Source organism: Rhinolophus sinicus, chromosome 1 (assembly GCF_057876585.1).
Source record: "Rhinolophus sinicus isolate RSI-liver-muscle chromosome 1, RSI-T2T, whole genome shotgun sequence".
Classification (NCBI taxonomy): domain Eukaryota; kingdom Metazoa; phylum Chordata; class Mammalia; order Chiroptera; family Rhinolophidae; genus Rhinolophus; species Rhinolophus sinicus.
The window spans coordinates 67,591,571-67,614,417 of NC_142501.1; the positions used below are offsets into that span (position 1 = coordinate 67,591,571).

General features: G+C 36.9%; 1 protein-coding gene across 5 annotated transcripts in view; it reads left to right on the forward strand.

The window, feature by feature from the left end:
* The window catches only part of FRS2 (fibroblast growth factor receptor substrate 2), a 100,999-nt gene that overhangs the window by 68,701 nt on the left and 9,451 nt on the right, over positions 1–22,847 (forward strand). For all 5 annotated transcript variants that reach the window (XM_019748978.3, XM_019748980.3, XM_074325431.2 and 2 more), the window contains one exon: positions 14,917–15,011. The gene's annotated coding sequence lies outside the window, so the exon portion shown is untranslated. The remainder of the gene's footprint in view (positions 1–14,916; positions 15,012–22,847) is intronic.

The window sequence follows — 22,847 nt, forward strand, 5'->3', positions numbered from 1 at the left end:
ACTAGGCAATCTCACCTTGTCCCCTGACTTACCTCCATAAGCTGATGACTCTCAGATCCCCATCTCCAACTCAGATCTTTCCCCCACCCCCACACCTGTATTTCTGTTTGTCTGTTGACCATTTCCACTTAGATATCATCTTACAGGCACCACAGTACATTCAAACCTGAATGTGTGTGCTTCTCTAAACCTTGTGTCCTTTCTGTGTTCCTTCCCCAGCTCAATAAATGCACTGTCACCTAAATGGAAAATGTGGGTATGTTCCTTGACTCCTGCTTTTCTTGCCAGTCTAATTAATATTAGGTATTCTTGGTGCTAACTTCTAAATATTACTCTAATCCACCCTCTTTTCTCTAATTCACTACCCTAATTCAGACACCGTCCCATCCGTCCCCCTGCACTATTATTACTGCAGTAACCTCCAAACTTAAAAACCATATGAAGTAGGTAGTGGTAGTGGTGTTTTTAACTTACCTATGAAGAAACAGATTCCGAGAGGTTAGATAAGAACTCCGCTCTCTCTAGCCCTGAAGCCCATGATATTGTCACTGTATCGTGCTGCCTTGCTGGCATTATTAGAAATTGATACTGCCGTCTACTGGAAGAATTTAGAATGCTAAAAACAAAGCCTTTTATTTTAGATTCTAATGTGCTGTTTTGAAATACATTTGGATCCAGAGCCATTATAGTCCATTTATCAATTATATAATAATTAAAATCTTGCCTTGGCCACATCCCACCTTCTATTTGCAGGGTTAATAGTTTCAGAGAACTAAAATTTGGAATTCGTACGAGGAAAATTAAAATTTTTAAGGCTTTGACAAAAATATTTTATGTACATAACTTTATGAGACTGATAGTCTTTGTACACGACCGTGGAATTACCTAATTAATTTCACAGATTTTTTTTTTTTTAAAGGGAATTTAAAGTAGATAGCTTTTCAGCCAGTACTGGTAAAGAAACAATTTGAAAGTGGGACAGAGTAAAATTCCTTAGAAATTCGGGCTGTTTTCTGTAGATTTATTTTCTTCTGTAGACATTTGTCTTTTGAAAAAGAAAAAGAAAAGAAGGAAATATTCTCACTGTTGCTTTCAAATTATATTTTATCATAAGTTGTGCTCCGAGGGACTAGTTCCAGTGACCTTAGTTGTACTATTGATTATAGCTCTTCAGAATTACCTTCAACATGGATGATTGATAGCCTAAGTTTAAAATCAAGATAAATGTGAAGGAAAACAAACCATGAAAACTTCAGGGGACGAGTGCAGATTGTCTTTGTTAAAGCAGTAGACATGCAAACTAAGAATTCTAAATTTGACTTCCAGTAAAATTTTGATTAATTTTTCCATTTCATTTCCCCACTACACTACAAGGTTGTTTTCTAGACAAATATTTATCACGGCTCAGAAATTCTCCGAAATCCTAGCACATAGTTGTATAAAAACTATCTTACAAACGTCTGGGAAAGAGCAAGGAAAAAGAATTTTTTTTAACATCCTTTCATTAGTGTTATTTGTAATAAGTTGATAGTTTTCATTGACTGTATAGTATATTTCATTGATCTAAGAGACATTTTCCAATTTTATTCAGTGAAATTTGAGTGTATCTTACTATCAGTCAGTGCCATGCCATGGTTTAATTGGCATATTTTTTTTCCTTAGTGGTATATAAAATATCGGCCTTAAAATCATTTGTCTCTCAGCTTTGATGAAAAACAGTATCTATCTCCATTAGTATTCAAATAGTAATAAAAACAATAGTGGCCTTCATACCTGAGGGTCACTTTTTTGAGAAGCCTCCATTTTCTTAAACATGCCCATAAACTGGAAAGTAAGCAAAAAGGGTTTCTGATGCTTCAAATTGCTGTTATGAAGTTCATAAAATTAGATTATGTACTTTAACATACAGTATTCCTTTGTCTCTGAATCTGGGGCCTTATTTCGCACCTAGTCTTAATAGTCTTGGATATTTGACTACAGAGTCCACAAGGATTCAAAAGAGGAAACTAAAAAACACACACACAACAAAAAGTGCACATACTCAAACATGTTTATTAAGTGACAGTTCTAGTATCTGCTATACTACCAGCTGAGAATGAGGGTGACCAACAAAGTAGGAATTAAAAACTATTTTTTTAAAAAAACACAAGGCCCAGATGTGGCCACATAGCCCTATTTCACTAAGGGCAGACAGCCTGACACATATAAATCACCCTAATTACAGCTCAGGAAAGATTCTTTATCCAAATGCAGTCTGTCTGATTCCACTAGCCCTTTCTTTAAGGGACAAAATGTATTTTATTTTTTCATTTTGATTGAAGAACATTTGTGTTTATTAATTTTCCCCTCTATGGCTTTAATGGAGTTGCTTAATGGAGTTTCCCTGAAAGTATTAAGCCTCCCCCCCCCCGCCCTTTTGTGATACTTACCTGATATCTGCAGTAGGATTTGATTCTATGATCGCAGTGGTCTCTAGACCCTGATCATTCTACCCGTGTTGCTAAGTGCAGAGTGCCATTTTTAGGCCTTAGGGCTAAGGACGGCATAGGATGTAGGAAAGTGTTAGAGAGGAAAGAGATAGCAGAGGACAAAACCTTAGAGAACACACTGGTACTGCAGAGTGTTTCTAGAAGCTCTCAGTGGGCAGTTGTGCACCAGGTGGCCGGGCTGCATTATTTTTGTTTGGAATAAACCCAGGCTATGTACTGTGTTTCCCCGAAAATAAGACCTCGCCGGACAATCAGCTCTAATGTGTCTTTTGGAGCAAAAATTAGTATAAGACCCGGTCATATTTTACTATAAGACTGGGTCTTATATAATTGGTATGATATGGTATGATATGATTTGATATGATATGATGTGATACTGGGTCTTATATTAATTTTTGCTGCAAAAGATGCATTAGAGCTGATTGTCTGGCTAGGTTTTATTTTCGGGGAAACACGGTATAGCCATAAATTCTTAGTATTAGAAGGGGCCTTTCGGGACATTCCCCTAAGACATGTGAATTCTGAGAATAACTTTGCTGGCTGTGAGCACCTTTAGCCTAAGAGTGGGTGTTAAGTTCTGTGTATTGGCAGATTTCCAGCATTTACTAATTAGGTTTTACCTACTTAAATTCTCCTGGCAATTTCCCTTGGCCACTGTGTTCTTCACACTCTGCCCTAACCTGTTTTGTGTGTAGCCTGCCTTTGGGCTCTGCTCAGAAATTTATACCTTTTATTTCTAAAGAAGCCTTTAATAAAGTATTGGTATATGTATTCTTTAGTTAATAATTTATTGTTGATTATAAGAGCAATTCACATTCTATAGAAAATACAAAGAGAAAAATTATTTTCATCCTACCACCAAGCATTTTAGTGTGTTTTAGTCTAGTTTTTTCCCCCCGGGTTTATGTATTTGTGTAGGGGTGGAAGAGAAATAAGTGTGAAGATTATTTTTTTCTTTTAATGAGAATCCTTTCAAATTTGCTACTGGTCACTAGTAATTTTTAAAATTTTCCTTTCGAAAGAATTTTAGAACCACAGAAAAGTTGGAAAGATTGTACAGAGGTTCTCATATATCCTTTACTCAGTTTTCTCTAATGCTAATTTTATATAACTATGATATATTTTTCAAAACTAAGAAATTAACACTGGTACAATATTATTAACAAAACTACAGGCCTTATTTGGATTTTGCCAGTTTTTCCACTGATGTCCTTTTTCTGTTCCAGGATCCAATCCAGGATACCATGTTGCGTTCTAAAAGAACAGTTTTGTCCTTTTTTCTGTTTAACTTTATATCATGAACATTTTTCTTTATCATTGAATATTCTTTAAACAATGCTTTTTAATGGCCCATAAAGATACATCAAATGGATAGATAGATGTACTCTGATGTAACTATTTCTGGCTAACTTTATTTATTTTGGCATTTTGTGAGGGTGGGGAGTATTAGAAAACACATACATACGTCAAACATTTTTATTAGTGGTGTATTTGAATTAGGTGAGTTTAATGCTAGATTGCAACAGTAATTTTGAATGCATTGCTCTAAAAGTAAAAAATAATCAAGTTTATTTTCCTTTGAGGGTATGCTTAAGAACGTTTTAGATTGAGTTAAATGCAACAACTGATGAGCTATTCATGAAGCAATTTGTTTTGAGGGTTATTTAGAGTTGCTTGGCATTTGGCTTCACTTACTTTGTACAGATTTTGTGTGTGCGTGTGTGTGCATTTGTACATATGTCTACACAGTATATAGGCTTTTAATGTGAATCTAGCAATTAGCATCATAACCACCTGAGTTTAGAAATACACATTTATTCTACTTATACACTTGTATGTTGTTTTGAAAATTATTCTTTTATTTGTTTCTATTATCCTAAATTAATGTTTATTTAGTTCTAAGTTAAACATATAAAAAGCAAAGATGCCTAGAGATTTTCTTGCATGTCCTGTATTGTTTTGTTGATTGTTATAGTTTGACTGATATTGAATAAGTTGTATATTTAACATGAAGTGTAAAGTTAGAGTGGCTTGGTTTAGTATTTCGTTGTTTTAAAGTATAAAGCTGGGACTGGCCCAGTGGCTCAGGTGGTTGGAGCACTTGGAACACGGTGCTCCTAACGCGGAGGTCGCCGGTTCGATTCCCACATAGGCCAATGAGCTGCACCCTCTACAGCTAAAATTGTGAAAAAAAGCTCTCCCTGGGGCTGGGCTGCTGTGAGCAGCTGGAGGTTGGCATGAGCTGCCATGGGCTGCTGGGTGCTGCTGTGCACTACCGGTTGCTGCCAGGAGCAGCCGGTGTGGCCAGCGTGAGTGGCCAGCAGCCCGTGAGAACTGCTGTGAGCTGCTGTAAGTGGATGACCAACGACCGGCGACTGACTGACTCCCTCAGCCAAGGGTGGGGGGAGCACAAGGCTTATAATACCAGCATGGGCCAGGGAGCTGTGTCCTACACAACTAGACTGAGAAACAACGGCTTGAACCAGAGTTGGGGGCAGGGAGGCGGAAGAAAGGGGGGAATAAAAAAAGAATAAAGCCACGAAGCCGAATGCTTTTCAAGAACTACGTGTATTAGGTGTGCCATACTAAGGAAAATACTGTAAAATTTATTCTTGGGTTTTACTTCGTACTGTTGCTCAGTTTATTAAAATCTTACAAGTTAAATATTAATTATACTAGAGTTCAGTCCTTGCTAGTGGACTAGTGTCTATTAGTAAATTTATAAACTAGAGCTTTATTATGAGGGGATAAGCAATCATTTGTTAATTTGACACAATTATATGGATTAATATATAGAAATAATAACTGAGTTAAGAATACAAACATGGGATTTCAATGTATAATACCTATAGAAAATAGAACGCGCTATCTTCGTAAGATCGAATATACTCATTCCAATTTTAAGAGTTAATGATAAATGCTTTCTGGAGAATGCTTGTACTTTTCTGCTGTCTTAAAATCACTTTTCTTCTTTTTATGGTGCACTCTGCAAATTTTTAGTGGAGAGAGCTCCGTGGTCTGTCAGACAGGATGTTCATCACACACACACTAAAAGAATGTTCATCACTTTGTTACTGGAGGAGGGTATTTGTTTTCCTTGTACATATTTTTATATTGCAACATAAAGCACTAAACTAAGAGTTTCTTTGAGAGTTCCCAAAGCTGATGATATTTTTCCCTGGGATTGAAGGTGCCGGGATTGTTGCCATTGGTACTGATTACATTATTGAATTAGCTAAGGCAGAGTGACTCATCTGCTGGGTTTGCACATCTGTAGATGTGCTTTTCTATCCTAGGGCAGAGATTATGGGCACCTGACTTAATTGTATAAATTTCATCACCAGTGTTTCTGGGTATAAGTATGTTCCAAGGTTATAGGTGATGCTAAGATTGAATTATGACAAGTATTATTAAAGGTAGAGTTGTGTTTTATGTCATCTTCCAAGTTTTCTCTTGTTTTATTTTTAGCAAGCCATTTAGCACGATTTTCTCAGTATTTGCTAAGTACACACAATTGTTGATTGATAGATTGTTAGATGGTAGATAAAGATTTAGATACAGATATGGATTCTTTTATTTCTGTTCCTAAAAGCCAAAATGCATGACTGAAAGTGATTTTTGTCAAATTCATTGTGAAATATGAGGTTAAAGTGGGTGACTTTTTTTAGGTCTGGAAGGGGTATTAAGTCATCATCCTACAGTGACACTCACTGCAGATCCATAGGCAGTTGGGAGAATGTTTGTGTTTATAGATGGATGCTGTGACTTACAGGTTAGACTTTGGGCATCATAGACACTAAAACACCATTAATTTTATTCCTAGGAGTTAGAAGTTCTTATATGTACTATAGATTTTCTGACTCTATAACAAAGTATTTTGGTGGGACATTAGTAGTGGCTTTCAGCTTATAAAGGAAAAAATGAATTGCCCTCAGTAGTGCAAACTGGCCCTTCACGAAATGGCACCAGCCTACCTTCCCACTTATCTCCTAATGTTTTCCCACGCATACACTACATTCCAACTATAAGGAACCACTTGCTGCTTTTGGAACAGGCCATGTTCTTTTAGACCTCTGTGTTTCTGCGTGCACTCTTCTTGATCTGGATTGCCCTTGTGCTAGCAAACTCCCATCCGTCTTTTGGGACTTGACCTAGAGGTCACCATTCCCAAGAAGTCTCTCTTGTCACTTCTCTCTTTTCCTTCTGCTCTGAGTTAAATGTTCTGATGGCCCTGGCACAGAGGTCTTCAACTCTGCCGTGTATTCATTTTCCCATCTGTCTCCCTCTCTAAACAGTAAGTTCCTTGGAATCAGGGACTGTGTTTGTTATCTTTATTTCTAGCATTTAACTCAGTGCCTGGCAAAGAGAGTTGGTGCTAAGGAAATACTGGTTGAATGCTTCAATGTGTAGATAGAAAAATGAATGAACTCATTTTTTATTCTCTCCTTAATATTGATAGCTTTTATAAATCATTTTTATCTACTAAGTAACCTTTTGCTAGTTTAATTCAAACAACTGTGTCTTAAATACAGAAATGTTACTTTATTAATATTTTAGATTTATCCATAAGAAAATGAATTGATGGCAGTTTAAATAAACATAAACATGTACTTAATCTTTCTTGATTATCCTGGTTTTAATTGTTTCTTACAGAGAAAACAGAAATGAGAGGAATCTGGTTTAAATTGCAGTACAAGGAATTTAGGTTAGACATAAAGAGTTTCCAGAAAAATAAAGTACCAGATACTGAAGTGATTTATAATTAATGTAGTTTTTTTTTTTTTTTTTTTTGAGTAAAAAAAATGGATGGAGGGTTATGAATTGCAAACTGGATCACACACATTGCTCTTAGTAGAGAACCTAAAGGGAGAAAAATCTATTAAGGAATATGCAAGTACAACCATATTGATGGATAGATGCTTAAAAATAGTTGGGTACTTTTTTGGTTTTGTGGGTACATTTGTACTTTAAATGTTCAGCTAACAAGAAAACTATATTGCAGGTGTCCTTACTTTTCACAGGATGGCTCCAGTCTAGGTGACTAGCAGAATGTACTAAGAAATCTCCCTCCTTAGCTTTTTTCTTTTTTTAAACTCTTCCCTATAATAATATAAATAATGAAAAATCTTTAGCAGTGTTAAGAATAAACAGAAAACTAATATGTACCAATGAAGACCTACCGAATAGTTTAAAAACAACGCAGCCAGACCATTGACACAAAGAACAAGGTTTTTGAATGCCATTCTCTTGATTGTTTTAATGTAATTAAATATAGCGGTTAACTGTGCCCAACTTTTCGAGTTATATTGCTGTGCTTCTAACTATAGATAGTCTGTCCTGGCTATATTTGAACAGAACTACTGTAGTGTAGGCCAAATTCACCCTCAGTGCTAGTGAACTGAAAGAGCAAATATACCTTCCTGAGCACCAAATTTATAATCACACTCATGAATAGAGTTCAGTGTTCTCTCTGCTTGTCAGTCTGCAAGAATCATATTGGAATAATTTAGGACAGCTTTACTAAATTTATTAATGTAACTCTTGTTATGAGGATGGTGCTTAAGTTCTAGGATTTTGTGCTCACAGTGCAAAAGACTCCTTTGTGATCGAAGAGACAGGATTTTACCGGTAGTGGTGATATAATAATGCATTGTCTTTTTAAACACTATATATTTTTCTAAATGTCTTTATAGCCCAGAATTTATTTTCTTTTCACAATACCTCTGAAAAATAGGTGTCTTAATCTTGTAAATGAGGAAATTGAGGCACAGAAAGGTTCACCAACTGCCAAAAGCATACAACATTGTTTTAAAATAAATCATTGTTATTATTAAAATAGCTAGCATTTACTAAGTGATTACTATATGCCAGGCACTGTTTTAAGCTTATTACATATATTAATTATTAAAACTTTGGACTGTGGACTCATCTGGATTTAATTTTGGCTCTTCCTCCTATCAGCTACTAACCTTGGGAAAGCTACTGAACTTCAAGCCTTGGTTTCCTCATTTGGAACACAGAAATAGTGTACCTACATCATAAGGTGGTTGTATGGATTGAGATAATCCAAATGTATCTGTGTCTGGCATGCAGTTAGGGCTTTAAAATCAGTTTGCTGTTGAAAAATACAGTGTTAGTAGACAGTATTTGGGTTAATTTTTAGCTTCCTGATAATTTTCCCGGTAAAACCATTGTATTCTTCTTGAGTATAGGATCATAGTTATATGATTCTGCTGTATATACCCATTTTATAGAAAACCATCCACATTACAAGATTATAGCTCTATATAGTGGCTATAACTACCTCTTACCTTTCACTATCTCCCAATTACTTTTTGGTTCTAAGCCTTCTACTAGTGGGAAGAAACAGAATAGATTTAAGGAGTCACGGAAAATATCTAAGGTATTCATGTTCCAAAATCAGTGGCAGGACACCTGGAGTCCATTTGGGTTATATTCATTCCAGGAGTGCTGTGATATATCAGTTATTTGGAACTCAGAATGTATTTTCTTATATAAAGTATCCTTTACAATGAGGCACATAAAGTCTTTAAATCTGTGATATAAATGACATGCTGGATATTTACACTGAAAAAATACAAGGGGAATTCTGAAAGCTAGTACTATTATAAGAAAGGTCTGTAACAGCACTTTTTTTTTTTCTGGTTTAATGTTTTAAAAAATTAAAGTACATTTAAAGAAAAAATCCTTAACTGAAAGCTAGCATTATAACTTTGGTTTGTAACTCTTTTTGTTTTCTGAATAATTTGGACTAATACATTTAAAACAATTCTTTGTGTTTTGTGGCACACTGTATAAAGATGTAGTTTTGTGATAATAATTGAAAGGAGTGGGGAAAAGAGCAGAGTTTTTTTAATGCTATTGATGTTAAGCTGGCATAAAGTCAAGAGGAAATAAGAAAGGAATTTAAACACGACAAAAAATTAACTGAACAAAAAGGAAGACAGGAAAGAAGAAAAGGAGGGACCAAAAAAAGCTTAAGGCACATAGAAAACAGCAAAATGACAGAAGTCCTTCCTTCAGTAATTACTTTAAATTTAATAGATTAAACTCTCCAATCAAAAGGCAAGATTGACAGAATGGATAAAAACTTAATGATCCATCTATATGCTGTCCACAAGAGACTCAGTTGAGATCCAGAGACACAAATAGATTGAAAGTTAAAATACAGAAAAAGATATCACATGGGAATAATAACCAAAACAGGGCAGGGGTAGCTATACTAATATCAGACAAGATAGACTTTTTAAAAGGTTGCAAGAGACAAAGAACATTATATATTAATAAAGTGTTCAGTAGAGCAAGAAGATATAACAGCTATAAACGTTTACATACGTAATGACAGATCATCAAAATATAGAAAGCAAAAACTAACACAAAGGGAGACATAGTTCTACAATAATAGTTGGAGGCTTTAATACTCTACTCACTATAATGGATAGACTAACCAGACAGGAGATAAATAATGCATCAGAGGACTCAACCCAGTGGACCAACTAGATCTAACAGGCATACACAAAACACTCTATCCAACAATAATAATGTATACATTTTTCTCAAGTGCACTGGAGACATTTTCCAAGGATAGACCTTATGTTAGGCTATGAATTAAGTCTTAATAGATTTTAAAAGGTAGATAATTATACAAAGTATCTTCTCCAACCATAAAGGGAGGAAGTTAGAAATCAAAGCAGAAGGAACTTCACAAAATTGTGGAAATTAAACAATATACTTTTAACCAGTGGATCAAAGAAGAATTCAAAAGGGAAATTAGACAATTATATAGTGATAAATGAAAATGAAAACAAAACATGCGAAAACTTAAGGGACACAGAGAAAGCAGTGCTAAGGGGGAAATTTACAGCTATAAATGCTTAGGCGTGTATTAAAAAACAAGAAAGATTTCAAATCAACAACCTAACTTTATAACATAAGGAACTAGAAAAAGAAGAACAAACTAAAACCAAAGCTAACAGAAGTAAGGAAATAATAAAATTTACAGCAGAGATAAATGAAATAGGGAATAGAAAAATAAGAGAAAATCAATGAAACCAAAAGTTCATTCTTCAAAAAATTCAACAATGTTGACAGATATTTGGCTAGATGAACTATGAAGAAAAAGAGGAAAGACTCAAATTACTTAAATCAGAAATGTAAGTGGGGACGTCACTACCGATTATCTCAATTAATGCAGAAAAAGCATTTGACAAAAATTCAATACCTTTTCATCATGAAAACACTAAAAAAAACTAGGAATAGAAGGAATCTACCTCAATGTAATAAAAGCCATATATGAAAAACTCATAATGAAACATCTTACTTAGTAGTAAAAGACTGAAAGCTTTTTCGTTAAGATCAGGAACAAGGTAAGGATGCCCACTTTCACCCACCTTTTTAAAAAGTGTAGTACTGGAAATTCTAGCCAGCGCAGTTAGGCAAGAAAAAAAAATAGAAGGCATCCAAACTGGAAAGGAAGAAGTAAAAGTATCTGTTTGCAGATGATATGGTCTTATATGTGGAAAACCTTAAAGATTCCACAAAACAATTTTTTAGAACTAAAATGAATTAAAGTAGCAGGATATAAAGTCAACATGAAAAATTAGTTGCATTTCCATACACAATGAATAATCTAAAAAGGAAATTAGGAGAACAATTTCATATATAGTAGCATCAAAAAGAATAAAATACTGAGGAATTAAGTTAACCAAGGAGGTGAAAGCTTGTACAATGAAAACTAAAATATTGCTGAAAGATATTCAAAATAAACATATTCTATGTTCATGGGTATAGAAGATGTAATATTTTTTAAATGTCTGCTATCCAAAGAGATCTACAAGTTCAATGCAATCACTACCAAAAGCCAGTGATTTGCTTTTTTTCCCCCCAAAATAGAACAACCCATCCAAAATTCATATAGACTCTCAAAGGGACCATACGTAGCCAAAACAATCTTAAAAAAGGAGAGCAAAACTGCACAACTCACACTTCTATTTGAAAATGTACTACAAAGCTATAGTAATCAAAACAGTGTGGTAGCATAAAGATAGACTTATAGATCAATGGAATAGAATAGAGAACCCAGAAATAAGCTCAAAATCCTCATGGTCAAAACCCTCATGGTCAAATAAGTTTTGACAATGTTGCCAAGACCATTCAATGGGGGAAAGTACAGTCTTTTCAACAAATGGTGATGAGGAAACTGGATATCCACAGGCAAAAAAATGAACTTTAATCTTTACCTATTACCACATACAAAAATTAAAATCCATCAAAGATCTAAGTGTAAGGCATAAAACAATGCAATTCTTAGAAGAAAACGAAGGACAAAAGTTTCTCAACTTTGGATATGACAATGCTTTCTTAGGTATGACTCTAAAAGCACAGGCAATAAAGGCTAAAATAAACAAATTGGACTTCATGAAAAATAAAAAAAATGTGTACATCAAAAGACTATCAACGGAGTGCAAAGGTCAACTCACAGAATGGAGAAAATATTTGCAAATCATATATTTGATAAGGGTTAATATCCAGCATATATAAAGAACTTCTAAAATTCAACCACAGAAGAACCTGATTTCAAAAATGTGCCAAAGACTTGAATATACATTTTTTTAAGGAAGACAAATGAATGGCCAATAAGCACATGGAAAGATGCTCAACATCACTAATCACTAGGGACATGCAATCAAAACTACAATGAGATACCACCTCACACCCATTAGGATGGCTAATAAACAAACAAACAAATAAGAAGCCCCAGAAAACAACAAATGTTAGCAAGGATGTGAAGAAATTGGAACCCTTTTGCATTGCTGGTGGGAATGAAATGGCATGGCTGCTGCAGAAAACAGTGTGGTGGTTCCTCAAAACTTATTAATGGAATTACCGTATGATACAGTAAAATACCACTTCTGAGTCAATATCCAAAAGAACTGAAAAGAGGTCTCGAAGAGATATTTGTACATCCGTATTTGTAGCAGCATTATTCACAACAACCAAAACGTGGATAAATGTCCAACAACAGATGAATGGATAAGCGAAATTTGGTATATATATACATGGTGTGATAAAATATGGTGAATGTTTAAATCCAAAAAAAATTATTGCAGTAAAAGACACATTGCCATTAATCCCCCTCAAAATAATCGCCCTCGCTTCAAACACACTTATCCTATCGTTCTTGCCATTTTATGAAGCAGTTCTGGAAGTCCTCTTTCGTGAGTGTTTTTAGTTGCACTGTCATGGCTGCTTCAATGTCCTGAATTGATTTAAAACGTTTACCTTTCATGGTCATTTTGACTTTGGGGAAGAGCCAGAAGTCACACGGTACCAGATCTGGTGAATAAGGTGGTTGAGGACACACCGTATGTTTTATTTGACAGAAATGGCCATGAAGCGATGTGTAATACAGAGCATTGTCATGATGGAGGATGATTTTACGGCACACTTTAAAACACACCTTCTCTCAACTTCTCTCAGCTCACACCTGACTGATAGGAACAAGTTGAAACTTGTCACTGTTACTAAGGTTCGACAGGCCACTTTCTGTATTGCAAACCCCTGCCTTTCTGTTGGATGGCACTTGGCAGCAGCATTCACCATAATTTTTTATCACACCTCATACAGTGGAATATTATTCAACCTTAAAAAGGAAAAATTCTGACATGCTACAGCATGAATGAACTTTAAGGTCATTATGCTAAGTTAAGGCAGGTACAAAAAGATAAATACTGTATGATCTCACTTGTGTGAGGTATCTAGAGTAGTCAGACTTATACAAACAAAGTAGAATGGTGGTCGCTAAGATTTGGGGAGCGGGAAAGTGAGTTGTTTAATGGGTATAGAGTTTCAATTTTGCAAGATGAAGATGTTCTGGATATTGGTTACACAACAATATTGAATCTGTTTAACAATACTGAAATTATACTTAAAAGACCGTAAATTTTATGTTATGTTTATTTTACTACAATAAAAGTAGGAAAAAAAAAAAAGAAGGTGGGACAGAATAAAAAGTTTCCAAAGATTCCAATGGAGGCTTTTTAATATTTTCAAGAGCTTTATAGGTTGGTACATTGATTCTTTAATGTATTTTGTTTCAAAACTTAGGACTTTTCCTTGATATAAGGTTTTGGATGGATTACTCTCATTCTCTTAATAATTTTTACTATGATTAATCTATGATTGAACTAATTTTGGGATAGGAGTTGTGTGATGCTTGTAAGTGGAATGAATAGAGAGGAAGAGAGATTTTCCTGAGGTAATTGACTAAAATCTCTTAAAAGAGGAATAGGAAAACAATATATATTTTCATATAAGAGAAATGGATTATGGTACAATTAGCTGGACAGTTTTACAAGCTAGAGACAAAGCATGATGTGTGTTAAGCTTCTAGAGGAAAGAAGGGTGTGTTAAGGAGGAGACATTGGGTTGCTGCCCACCGTAACGTGCGGTGTAGCAGCAGCTTATGAGGGACATAAGCAAATACCTAGCTGGACCACTGATTTTATAGATAGGTTTGAAATCCAGAATTGAAATTTTTGATTGAATGCATGTTCATGGTTTTGGAAATGTTCGTTTTGGATATCAATCATGTTTGTTAACTCTAGTTAACATATAGATTAAAATGAGACTATTTACAAAATCCCTAACATAATGCCTGATATGGTGTAGCTATTCAGTAAATGTTAGTGCCTGTGTTTGAGTGAGTTTGACTTTTTTCTGTGCTTGTAAAAAGTGAATAAATTGACAGAAAAGTTTCAAAACGATATTGAAATCTCTTGAAACTCTAGGTTGTAATCGATTGCTATAATTTATATTGTACTGTGACTGTGGTATGCTTATTCCTACGGACTGTTTTATGATCACTGGCTCCTCTGATTTGGATGTGGGCGGTCTTGTAGAATAGGAAAATACAGAGGGGGGGATTCTAAAGAGAGTCACCTCTTGGAGGAGTGATGGTGAGATTTAAGAAAAGTGACTGGAGGTGGGTTAACCTGCCACTCGCTAAAAGAGGGTTTTAGAGCTGGAAAGGAACTTTTGGAGGTTATTTAGTCTAACCTCTCATTTTTATGGCTGAGGAGATTAAATATAGACAGGTGGTTTGTCCAGTGTCATAACTATGGTGGAGAAGCTAGAATCAGTGGCTTCTAAAGGTCCTAATATCCAAACATCATAGAACTCAGACTATTACGTTTTTACTTTTTCTTTTGAAAAGGCCATGTTAAAGATAACATCTATACATTATATTAATTTAAAAAATGCATCTTATATATTAAACAGTTTTAATTAAATTTTTAGAGGTTTGAGTTTAAATAGAGAATTGAACTAACAGTGTTGCCTGATGTCTCATAAGGAAAATTATTTTAAAAGAAGTAAGAAATTGTCCACTTTTTTCTACTATTTCTAGGCTAAGTCATCAAACAAAGAAAACATGGTATTTTGAAGTATGAGTCAACTCCTGATGCTGCAGCAGAGGCTAAGAATATTAATGGCCAGATCTAGGTAAGTTGAATTTTACCTTTAAAAAAATAATTAAGTCCACAATTATATTTTTTAAACCAGAGATTTTAGTGTTTCTTTTTTTTAATGTATACAATTTAATTTTTATTTTTTTAAAGCTTTTGCTTAAAATATAGCTAATATACAATATTACATTAGTTTCAGGTGTACATCATAGTTATTCAACATTTATGCCTAAAGTAGTGATCACCATAAGTCCAGCAACCATCTGACACCGTGCCATGCTATCACAGTATTATTGACTATATTCCCTATGCTGTACATTACATCTCCATGACTGCTGTATAACAACCAATTTGTATTTCTTAATCCCTTCCCCTTTTTGACCAACTCCCAACACCCCCTCCCATCTGGCAGTCATCAAAATGTTCTCTGTATCTGAGTTTGTTTCTGTTTTGTTTGTTTGTTTATTTTGTTCTTTAGATTCCATGTATTAGCAAAATCACATTTCATCTGTCTTTCACTGTCTGACATACTTCCTTCAGCACAATACCCTCCAGGTCCATCCATGCCACCACAGATGGCAGGAACCCATTCCTCTCCAGGGCCGAGCAATATTCCATTGTATATATGTACCACGTACTCTTCATCCATCCATCCATCCATTGACAGACATCCAGGCTGCCTCCATATCTTGGCCATTATAAACAGTGCTGCAATAAATAATATGGATGCACATATCTCCTCGAAGTAGCATTTTGGGTTTCTTCAGATATATACCCAGAAGTGGGATTACTGCATCCTTCTTTGTCTCTTGTTATAGCCTTTGTTTTAAAGTCTATTTTGTCTGATACAAGTATTGCTGCACCAGCTTTTTTTCTTTTGTTTTCATTTTCATGAAATGTCTTTTCCTTTTTCCTCTTTACCTTCAGTCTACATGTGTCTTTTGAGCTGAAGTGAGTCTCTTTTAGGCAGCATATGTAAGGATCTTGTTTTCTTATCCATTTGGCCACCTTACCTATTGATTGGAACATTTAATCCATTTACACTTAGAGTCATTTTTGATAGTGTGTAGTTATTGCCATTTTATTATTCATATATTTTATTTTTCCCCATCTTTAAGTAGTCCCTCTAAGATTCCTTGTAATACTGATTTGGTAGTGATGGACTCCTTTAGATTTTTCTTGTCTGGGAAGCTCTTTATCTGTCTTTCAATTCTAAGTGATAGTTTTGCTGTATAGAGCAGTATTGGTTGTAGGTCCTAGCTTTTCAACACTTTGAATATTTCCTGCCAGTTCCTTTTGACCTGCAAAATTTCTGTTGAGAAATCAGCTGATAGTCTTATGGGAACTCCCTTGTAGGTAACTAACTGATTTTCTCTTGTTGCTTTTAAGATTCTTTCTTTGTCTTTAACCTTTGGTGTTTTAATTATGATGTGTCTTGGTGTGGACCTCTTTTGAGTTCATCTTGTGTGGGACTCTCTGTACTTTGGGACTCTCTGGACTTATATGTCTATTTCCTTCACCAGGTTAGGGAAGTTTTCCGTTATTTCTTGAAATAGGTTTTCAATTTCTTGCTCTCTTCTACTGGTACCTCTATAATGTGAATGTTGATACACTTGATGTTGTCCCAGAGGCCCCTTAAACTATTCTCATGTTTTGGTGTTCTTTTTTTGTTTTGCTGTTCTGATTTGGTGTTTCCTGCTACTGTATCTTCCAAATCACTGATTCGATCCTCTGCTTCATCTAATCTGTTGATTCCCTCTGTGTTCTTCATTTCAGTTATTGTATTCTTTATTTCTGACATTTTTTTTTTGATGTGCTCTATTTCTATTTTTATGTTTCCTATCTTTCTGTTGAAGTTCTTCCTGAGATCATTGAGCATCCTTATAACCAGGGTTTTGAACTCTGCATCTGATAGAGTGCTTGTCTCCATTTTGTTTAGTTCCTTTTTTTTTGAGCCTTGTTCTGTTCTTTTATTTAGGACATGTTTCTTTGTCTCCCTATTTTGCCTGTGTTTATTTCTATGTATTAGGTAGGACTGCTGTGCCTCCCGGTCTTAGTAGAGTGGCCTTATGTAATAGGTGTGCTGTGGGGCCCAATGGTACAGTCTGCCTGGTCACCAAGACGGGTTGTTCCCGGTATGTCTTTTGTGGGGGATATGTGTGCCCTCCTCTTGTAGGTGAGCCTCGGTTGCTGTTGCTTATTTGCACATCATTGGGAGGGATTGACCCTCGGGCTGATTAGTTGTGAGGACTGGCTGTGACTACAGTGGAGGAGCTGTTGTGCAGGTGCTGACCCTACAGAGGAAAATTTGCTTTAGTGGGGCTCTGGTGCCTGCTTAGTCTGCCCTTTGGATGTGTCCTCCTTGGAGGCAGCCTGGTGATGCTCCGGCTTGGTCCAAAGCTGTCCACTGGGCATGCCAGCCCTGGAACCTTTTGTGAGGGGACCCGCAGCAGAACAAGGTTAGCTGCAGCTGGTGCCCTGCCAGGGGCCACCTGGCTTGAGCCACAAAGTAATCTGGAGATGGCCACCACCCACGTTGGGCTTGGAGGTGCCTTGAGAGGCCAAGCCACAAACCAAGGCTGACTGTCGCTAGTGCTGGGCTTAGGGTTGTTCAGCCAGAGGTACAGGACACACTGAAGCCAGATGCTGCTTTTCTGGGTTTTGTGAACCTTTTAAGAGATTTTAGGAAAGTGACGCATGACCCAAAACAGTTCTTTTGTACAGAAAAACATCTGGAAGTGGATTGGGTGTGCCCAAACATTGGGTAGGGCAAGGTTTCAGGGAATTAGCAGGGCGGGGAGAAATGAACAAACGGTGTTAGCCAAGTTGATGGACACTCAGGTATGGTGGTCATCTGTGCCTGCACACCAGGAGGCGCTAGGGCTCGACAAAGAATGGCTTCCACCAGCTCCTCTGTGTGTGAGAAAGCTGCATCTTCAGCCCTCACCCTGAAGCCAGACAGTTCAGTTCCTCTCTGCATGTCCCTGGAGCTTTTCTAGCTGCTGCCCCAGTGCTGGAGCTGAGAGCAAGTATGTCTGTCAGCGAGTAAGTCTATGTACAGGCCCTTTAAGAGGAGCACCTGGGACTCCAGCCGACCTCATCGTTTCACTCAGCCACAATCTCTACTGGTTTTCGCAGCCAGAAATTATGGGGCCTTCTCTCCCTGGCACTGAACCTGTTGTAGGGCTGGCACCCCTTGCTCCTCTGGGAGCAAGCCACCTCTGCAGCCGAAATATCCCTCACTATTTTTAATGGTCACGCGTGGGTGTGGGGTCAGCTTGTCCTCGTCTCAGCTCCTCCTGCCAGTCTCAAGGTGGCTTCTTCTGTATGTCCTTAGTTGTAGGACTTTGGTTCTGCTAGACTTCCGGAGATTCTCAATGATGGTTGTTCTATAGTTTAGTTGTGATCTTGATGTGGTCATGAGAGGAAATACAGCATTTACTTATGCCATCATTTTGCTTGGAAATCTAATAATGTTTTCTTGAATGCATTCATTTTGCCTCCTGATTTGCAGTTACCTCCCACCTCCAAAGAATAAGGACAAATGGCTTTAATTAAACTAAGATGGTGTTTACTAATTTAAAATATTCAGCAAATATTTTTATATTGCTGCAATATTGATCATACCAAAGTAGCTACCTTTTGTTCTTGAATGTACTCTAGTTACTTTCCTAAGTTGCTTTTTTAAGGGAGCATCATGAGTCTATTTGTGTTTTTGCTGAGTTATGAACTTGGTGCTATAAGATCATGAGATCATATGGTTTCTCATCAAGTGTTTACAGTATTAGTGCATAATATTAGGTCTATGTAACTCAGATGTGGTCTCCAAATATTAGTCTGGTGGTCATAAATGTGGACTATCTAGTATCTTGCCTTTCTCCTTGCCTAGAAGTTTGTGGTTCGGGATAGAGGAGTCAGAGATGTGGATGAAAACTCCACATTAAAAAGTCTCCTCTATTGGAAATTGATCACAACTGCCCGTGGTTCCAGTTCTTTCAGCCTCTCTCTCATACTTAAGGCTATTGAACCTTACTGAGGCCCCCTGTTTCTTTTTGCTTCCACTTTGTCCCATTCTGCCAGCCTTCTTCTTTCCTGACCAGACCTGATGAGCATCACTTCAACTCCGCCCCCCTCGTATTGCGGTGTCTTTTAATTTTCTTGTCCTCTGACCCTTTGACCGTAGGTCAGGTGAGCTGTCTGCCGTCTGGACTGCTGAGCACAGCTGGAGAAACAGCACAGTTTTACTTCCCAGCCTCTGCTGAGATTTCAGTGCAGCCTCCTTAATAACCCTGCTACCTTTCTTGAGTCACTTCTCAGCGAATACTCCTGTCCTTCTGCTCATTTTGCATACCTGCCTCCTATTTCACAAAGGACATTTAGGGTAATAGATGTTAATCTACTTTAACTTCTCCACTATGCTCCACATGTCCTTATTTTCTTCCTTCTTTCCTCAGAGGACGAGAATTCCTCCTCCTGTTCATCAGACTCAGACTTCTGAGTCTGGGCCCTGGAACATCTTCTTTAGTCTTCCCCTCTCTCTTGATCCATCAAGAACCCTTTTCTTTCCTTTTTCTGCCCCCCTATATTTTAAACCTTTCCTGACCTACTTATAACAAACCTGCATAGATCTATGTCATCTCAAAACAGTAAATAACCCAACCATCATATTTTCTTTTGAACCCATGTCTACCCATACCCTAGTGCTGTGCTTTTTACTTCCTCAGCCTGTTTGTTATTGAAAGTGCACTTTCCACTCTCTGGAGGGCCACTTCCTTTTCTTCCATTTGCTCACTGCAGTTTGGTTTCTGCCTCTACCACTCCGTGGATGGAACCTTCCTTCTTGACACTTTCTTTTCTTAGTTTGTAGTAGTCTGATCTTTTTTCTTCTTCAGTTGTTTCTCTCTACTCCAGTACTTAACACACTTGTGTTCCTCAGGATTTTAACCTCAGATCGCTCTTTATACTGACCTTGGTCAGAGTCTTCTGTTTTATAGCTTTAAGTACCACATGCGTTCCAATATTTTACCTCCTTCAAACCCCTACTCATGTACTCAGCTCTCTATTGCATATCCATTTTATTGTTCTCTGGAATCTCTGTTTAACACGTCTAAAACTGAACTGCTCACCACCACTTCCACTGAAGACCACCATTTTTTCCTGTCGGATGATGGAGCCAGCACAGGAAACTGCCTGCATTGGAGACTGCCTTGCCTTCCCCTACACCTTCCCGCCACTCAGTACTGCTGACTTGTCTTTGGAAATGTTTATTAAATTCATCTTCTTCATCTTTATCCCCACTATCGTTGCTCTGGTTTTAAGTTTTTAGCATATTTCTTTTTTCAATAGTCTAACTGGTTTCCCTTCCTCTAAGATAAACTCCCACTTAAATTTTCCTGCAGATGGATATATTGAAAATGAAGTCTGACCACCTCACTTTCCTGCTTAAAATTCTTCAGTGGCTTTCCATCATGTGTAGGATAAAATCTGTTCTTGGTCTGGCGTACACGGCTTTTGTGTCCCATGTTAGGCTTTACATTAGTGATTGTAGTGAACTAAAAATTCAGTGTGTATGCATACAATCCCCAAGTAGGTTGCACCACCACTCACATAGCCATCCCAGCACAGGAGGTGCTGCTTTAGTGGGTAGCTTGTGAAGGTGGCTAGCGGAAGAATAATTTTTCTACTCCTTTTGAGAAATAGTTTAAAAACATTCCTTTGAGGCACCATGTTTTGGGGCCAAAGCCACACCGTAGTAATCTTTTAGGTCTTTATGTTCACAAGGAGGTGAGCAGTGAGGATGGACCTGTAATTTCGAGAAGACTTTTTTTGTTTATCAGTTATCCTTCTGCTTTAAAAAAGTTTTTAAAATAATTCTTTTGCCTTCGCATCCTATAATTTATCAAGGATTTATTCATTTTTAAAAATTAAATATTATGGTGCATGTGCTACATCAAGCAGTATGCTTAGTGCCCTAGAAAATTTAGAAGACAAGGTTTCTGTCTTCAGGAGAAGTGAAGTGGGTGGTGAGACAGAAATGTTACAATAGAACGTGGTAAATGCCGTGATGGAGTCGTGTCCGTTGCACTGTGGGGACACTGGAGGCAGCTCACTTCCGGGTGGTTGGAATCCCAGATCCCTGCCTTGTCGTTCAGGATACTGTGGTTGGGGCCTGCTTATGTTACAGCCTGCCCTGTGCTCCAGTTGCACTGGATGCCTCACTTTTTCCTGAATGCGGTGCAGCCTTTCATGACCTGTCTTTGCACACACTTCTCAAGTACTTATTTCTATTTTTTGCCCAGCACACCATTTCTGCTCAACTTTTTAAGTACCAGCACAAGTGGTGTTTCATCCCTGCCTAACCCACAGAGTTAGTTGCTCCCTTCTCTGTGCGCACAGAACTCTTCGCATATTCTAATATAAGGTTTATCACAATGTATCATCTATTTTCATCTCTATCTCTCCCTTTGGACTCATGACTCTTCAGAGGTACATACTGTGACTTAAATTATCTGTACACCACGATACTTAGCAAAATACTAAGATGAATCGTAATTAATTTTACTATTTTATCACTTTTTGGTTTACACACTAGGATACTTTTTCCATCTTAATACTAACACCTGTCAGACATGCTTTACCTTTGTTTAGTACAGTTCATTAAGCTCACAAGAGACTGAGAGCACCTACTGTGTGCTAGTATGTGCTAGGTGCTGTGTTAGGCATAGCAAATGCAAAAATGAATAAGGTTTATCCCTGAGTAATAAAAATCAAAAGTAGATAGAAGATAGATAAGTAAACAGATAATCTTCCACAATTTCCACTAAGTAAACAGTGTGAAAGGCACTATGATATTGGGAAGCCCAGGGTGCTTTGAGAGGATACATAAGAAGTATAACTCGCCCAGTTGGTTGGAGGCAGAGAAGGCTTCCTGAAGGCCCTGCACTCTGGGTTCAATCTTGAGGAAAACAAGCAGCAGAAGAGGAGCTGCATGGAAGGGTGTGAAAGAACAAGATGCTCTGGGGAAACTGTTGGGGTCGAAGCAGCGAGAAGGTTAGTCTAGATCAGTAGATAGGGACCAGATGGGAAGGACCTCATGTCATATTGACAAGCTTGGAATTTTCCCCTGAAGGTAGTAAAGATCCACTGAAGAATTTTAAGCAAGTTTTAATCAAATTTATGCTTTTAATGTTTAGTAGCTTGTGATTCTTTCCTCCCCTTTTTTCAAATATTGTCACATTCATTCTGATTTTTTGTTTGTAAGTGATGTTTTGAATTTTTTCTTTGTTTGGAGTGTTCTTGAACACTTAATGTCACCTATAATCTCATATCTGTAATCTTCTGTGGGAAAGAAGGATTGGATAGATATGCTGTTTCAGTTTTGCCAATATTCGCTATTACGTTACTGCTTGAATTTTGAGTTGTCTTTCTATCTTAATGAACTGTTCAAAATTTGTGTTCTGTTTACCAATGAACTTTTGTCTGGTGGAGTACAAAAAAGATGCTACAATGAGTAATAAAATCATTTTTTCTGCCAGGCCAGAAATCTATCCTGCCTTTGGATATTTATTAAAAGAGGGACATGAAGTTCCTGATAAGGCATAAAAGGTTAATTCCGTGAATGACTTTGTTTAAATTAGAGTTACATATGAGATCTTAAATTGGTTTGTTTTTAAAGATAATTTTAAAATAGGCTGACCTTTGCAAATTAACTGGAAATTTGAGGTCTGTGAAGTCTGCCTCACAAAATTATTCTTGTCACTGAGCAAAATTCACCAGCTATTTACGTTAAATTTAGCGCCAGCCATATATCTTCTTGGGCTTAATTTTCCTCATCAAAATAATGCATGGCTGTATTAGATGATTTCTAAAATCT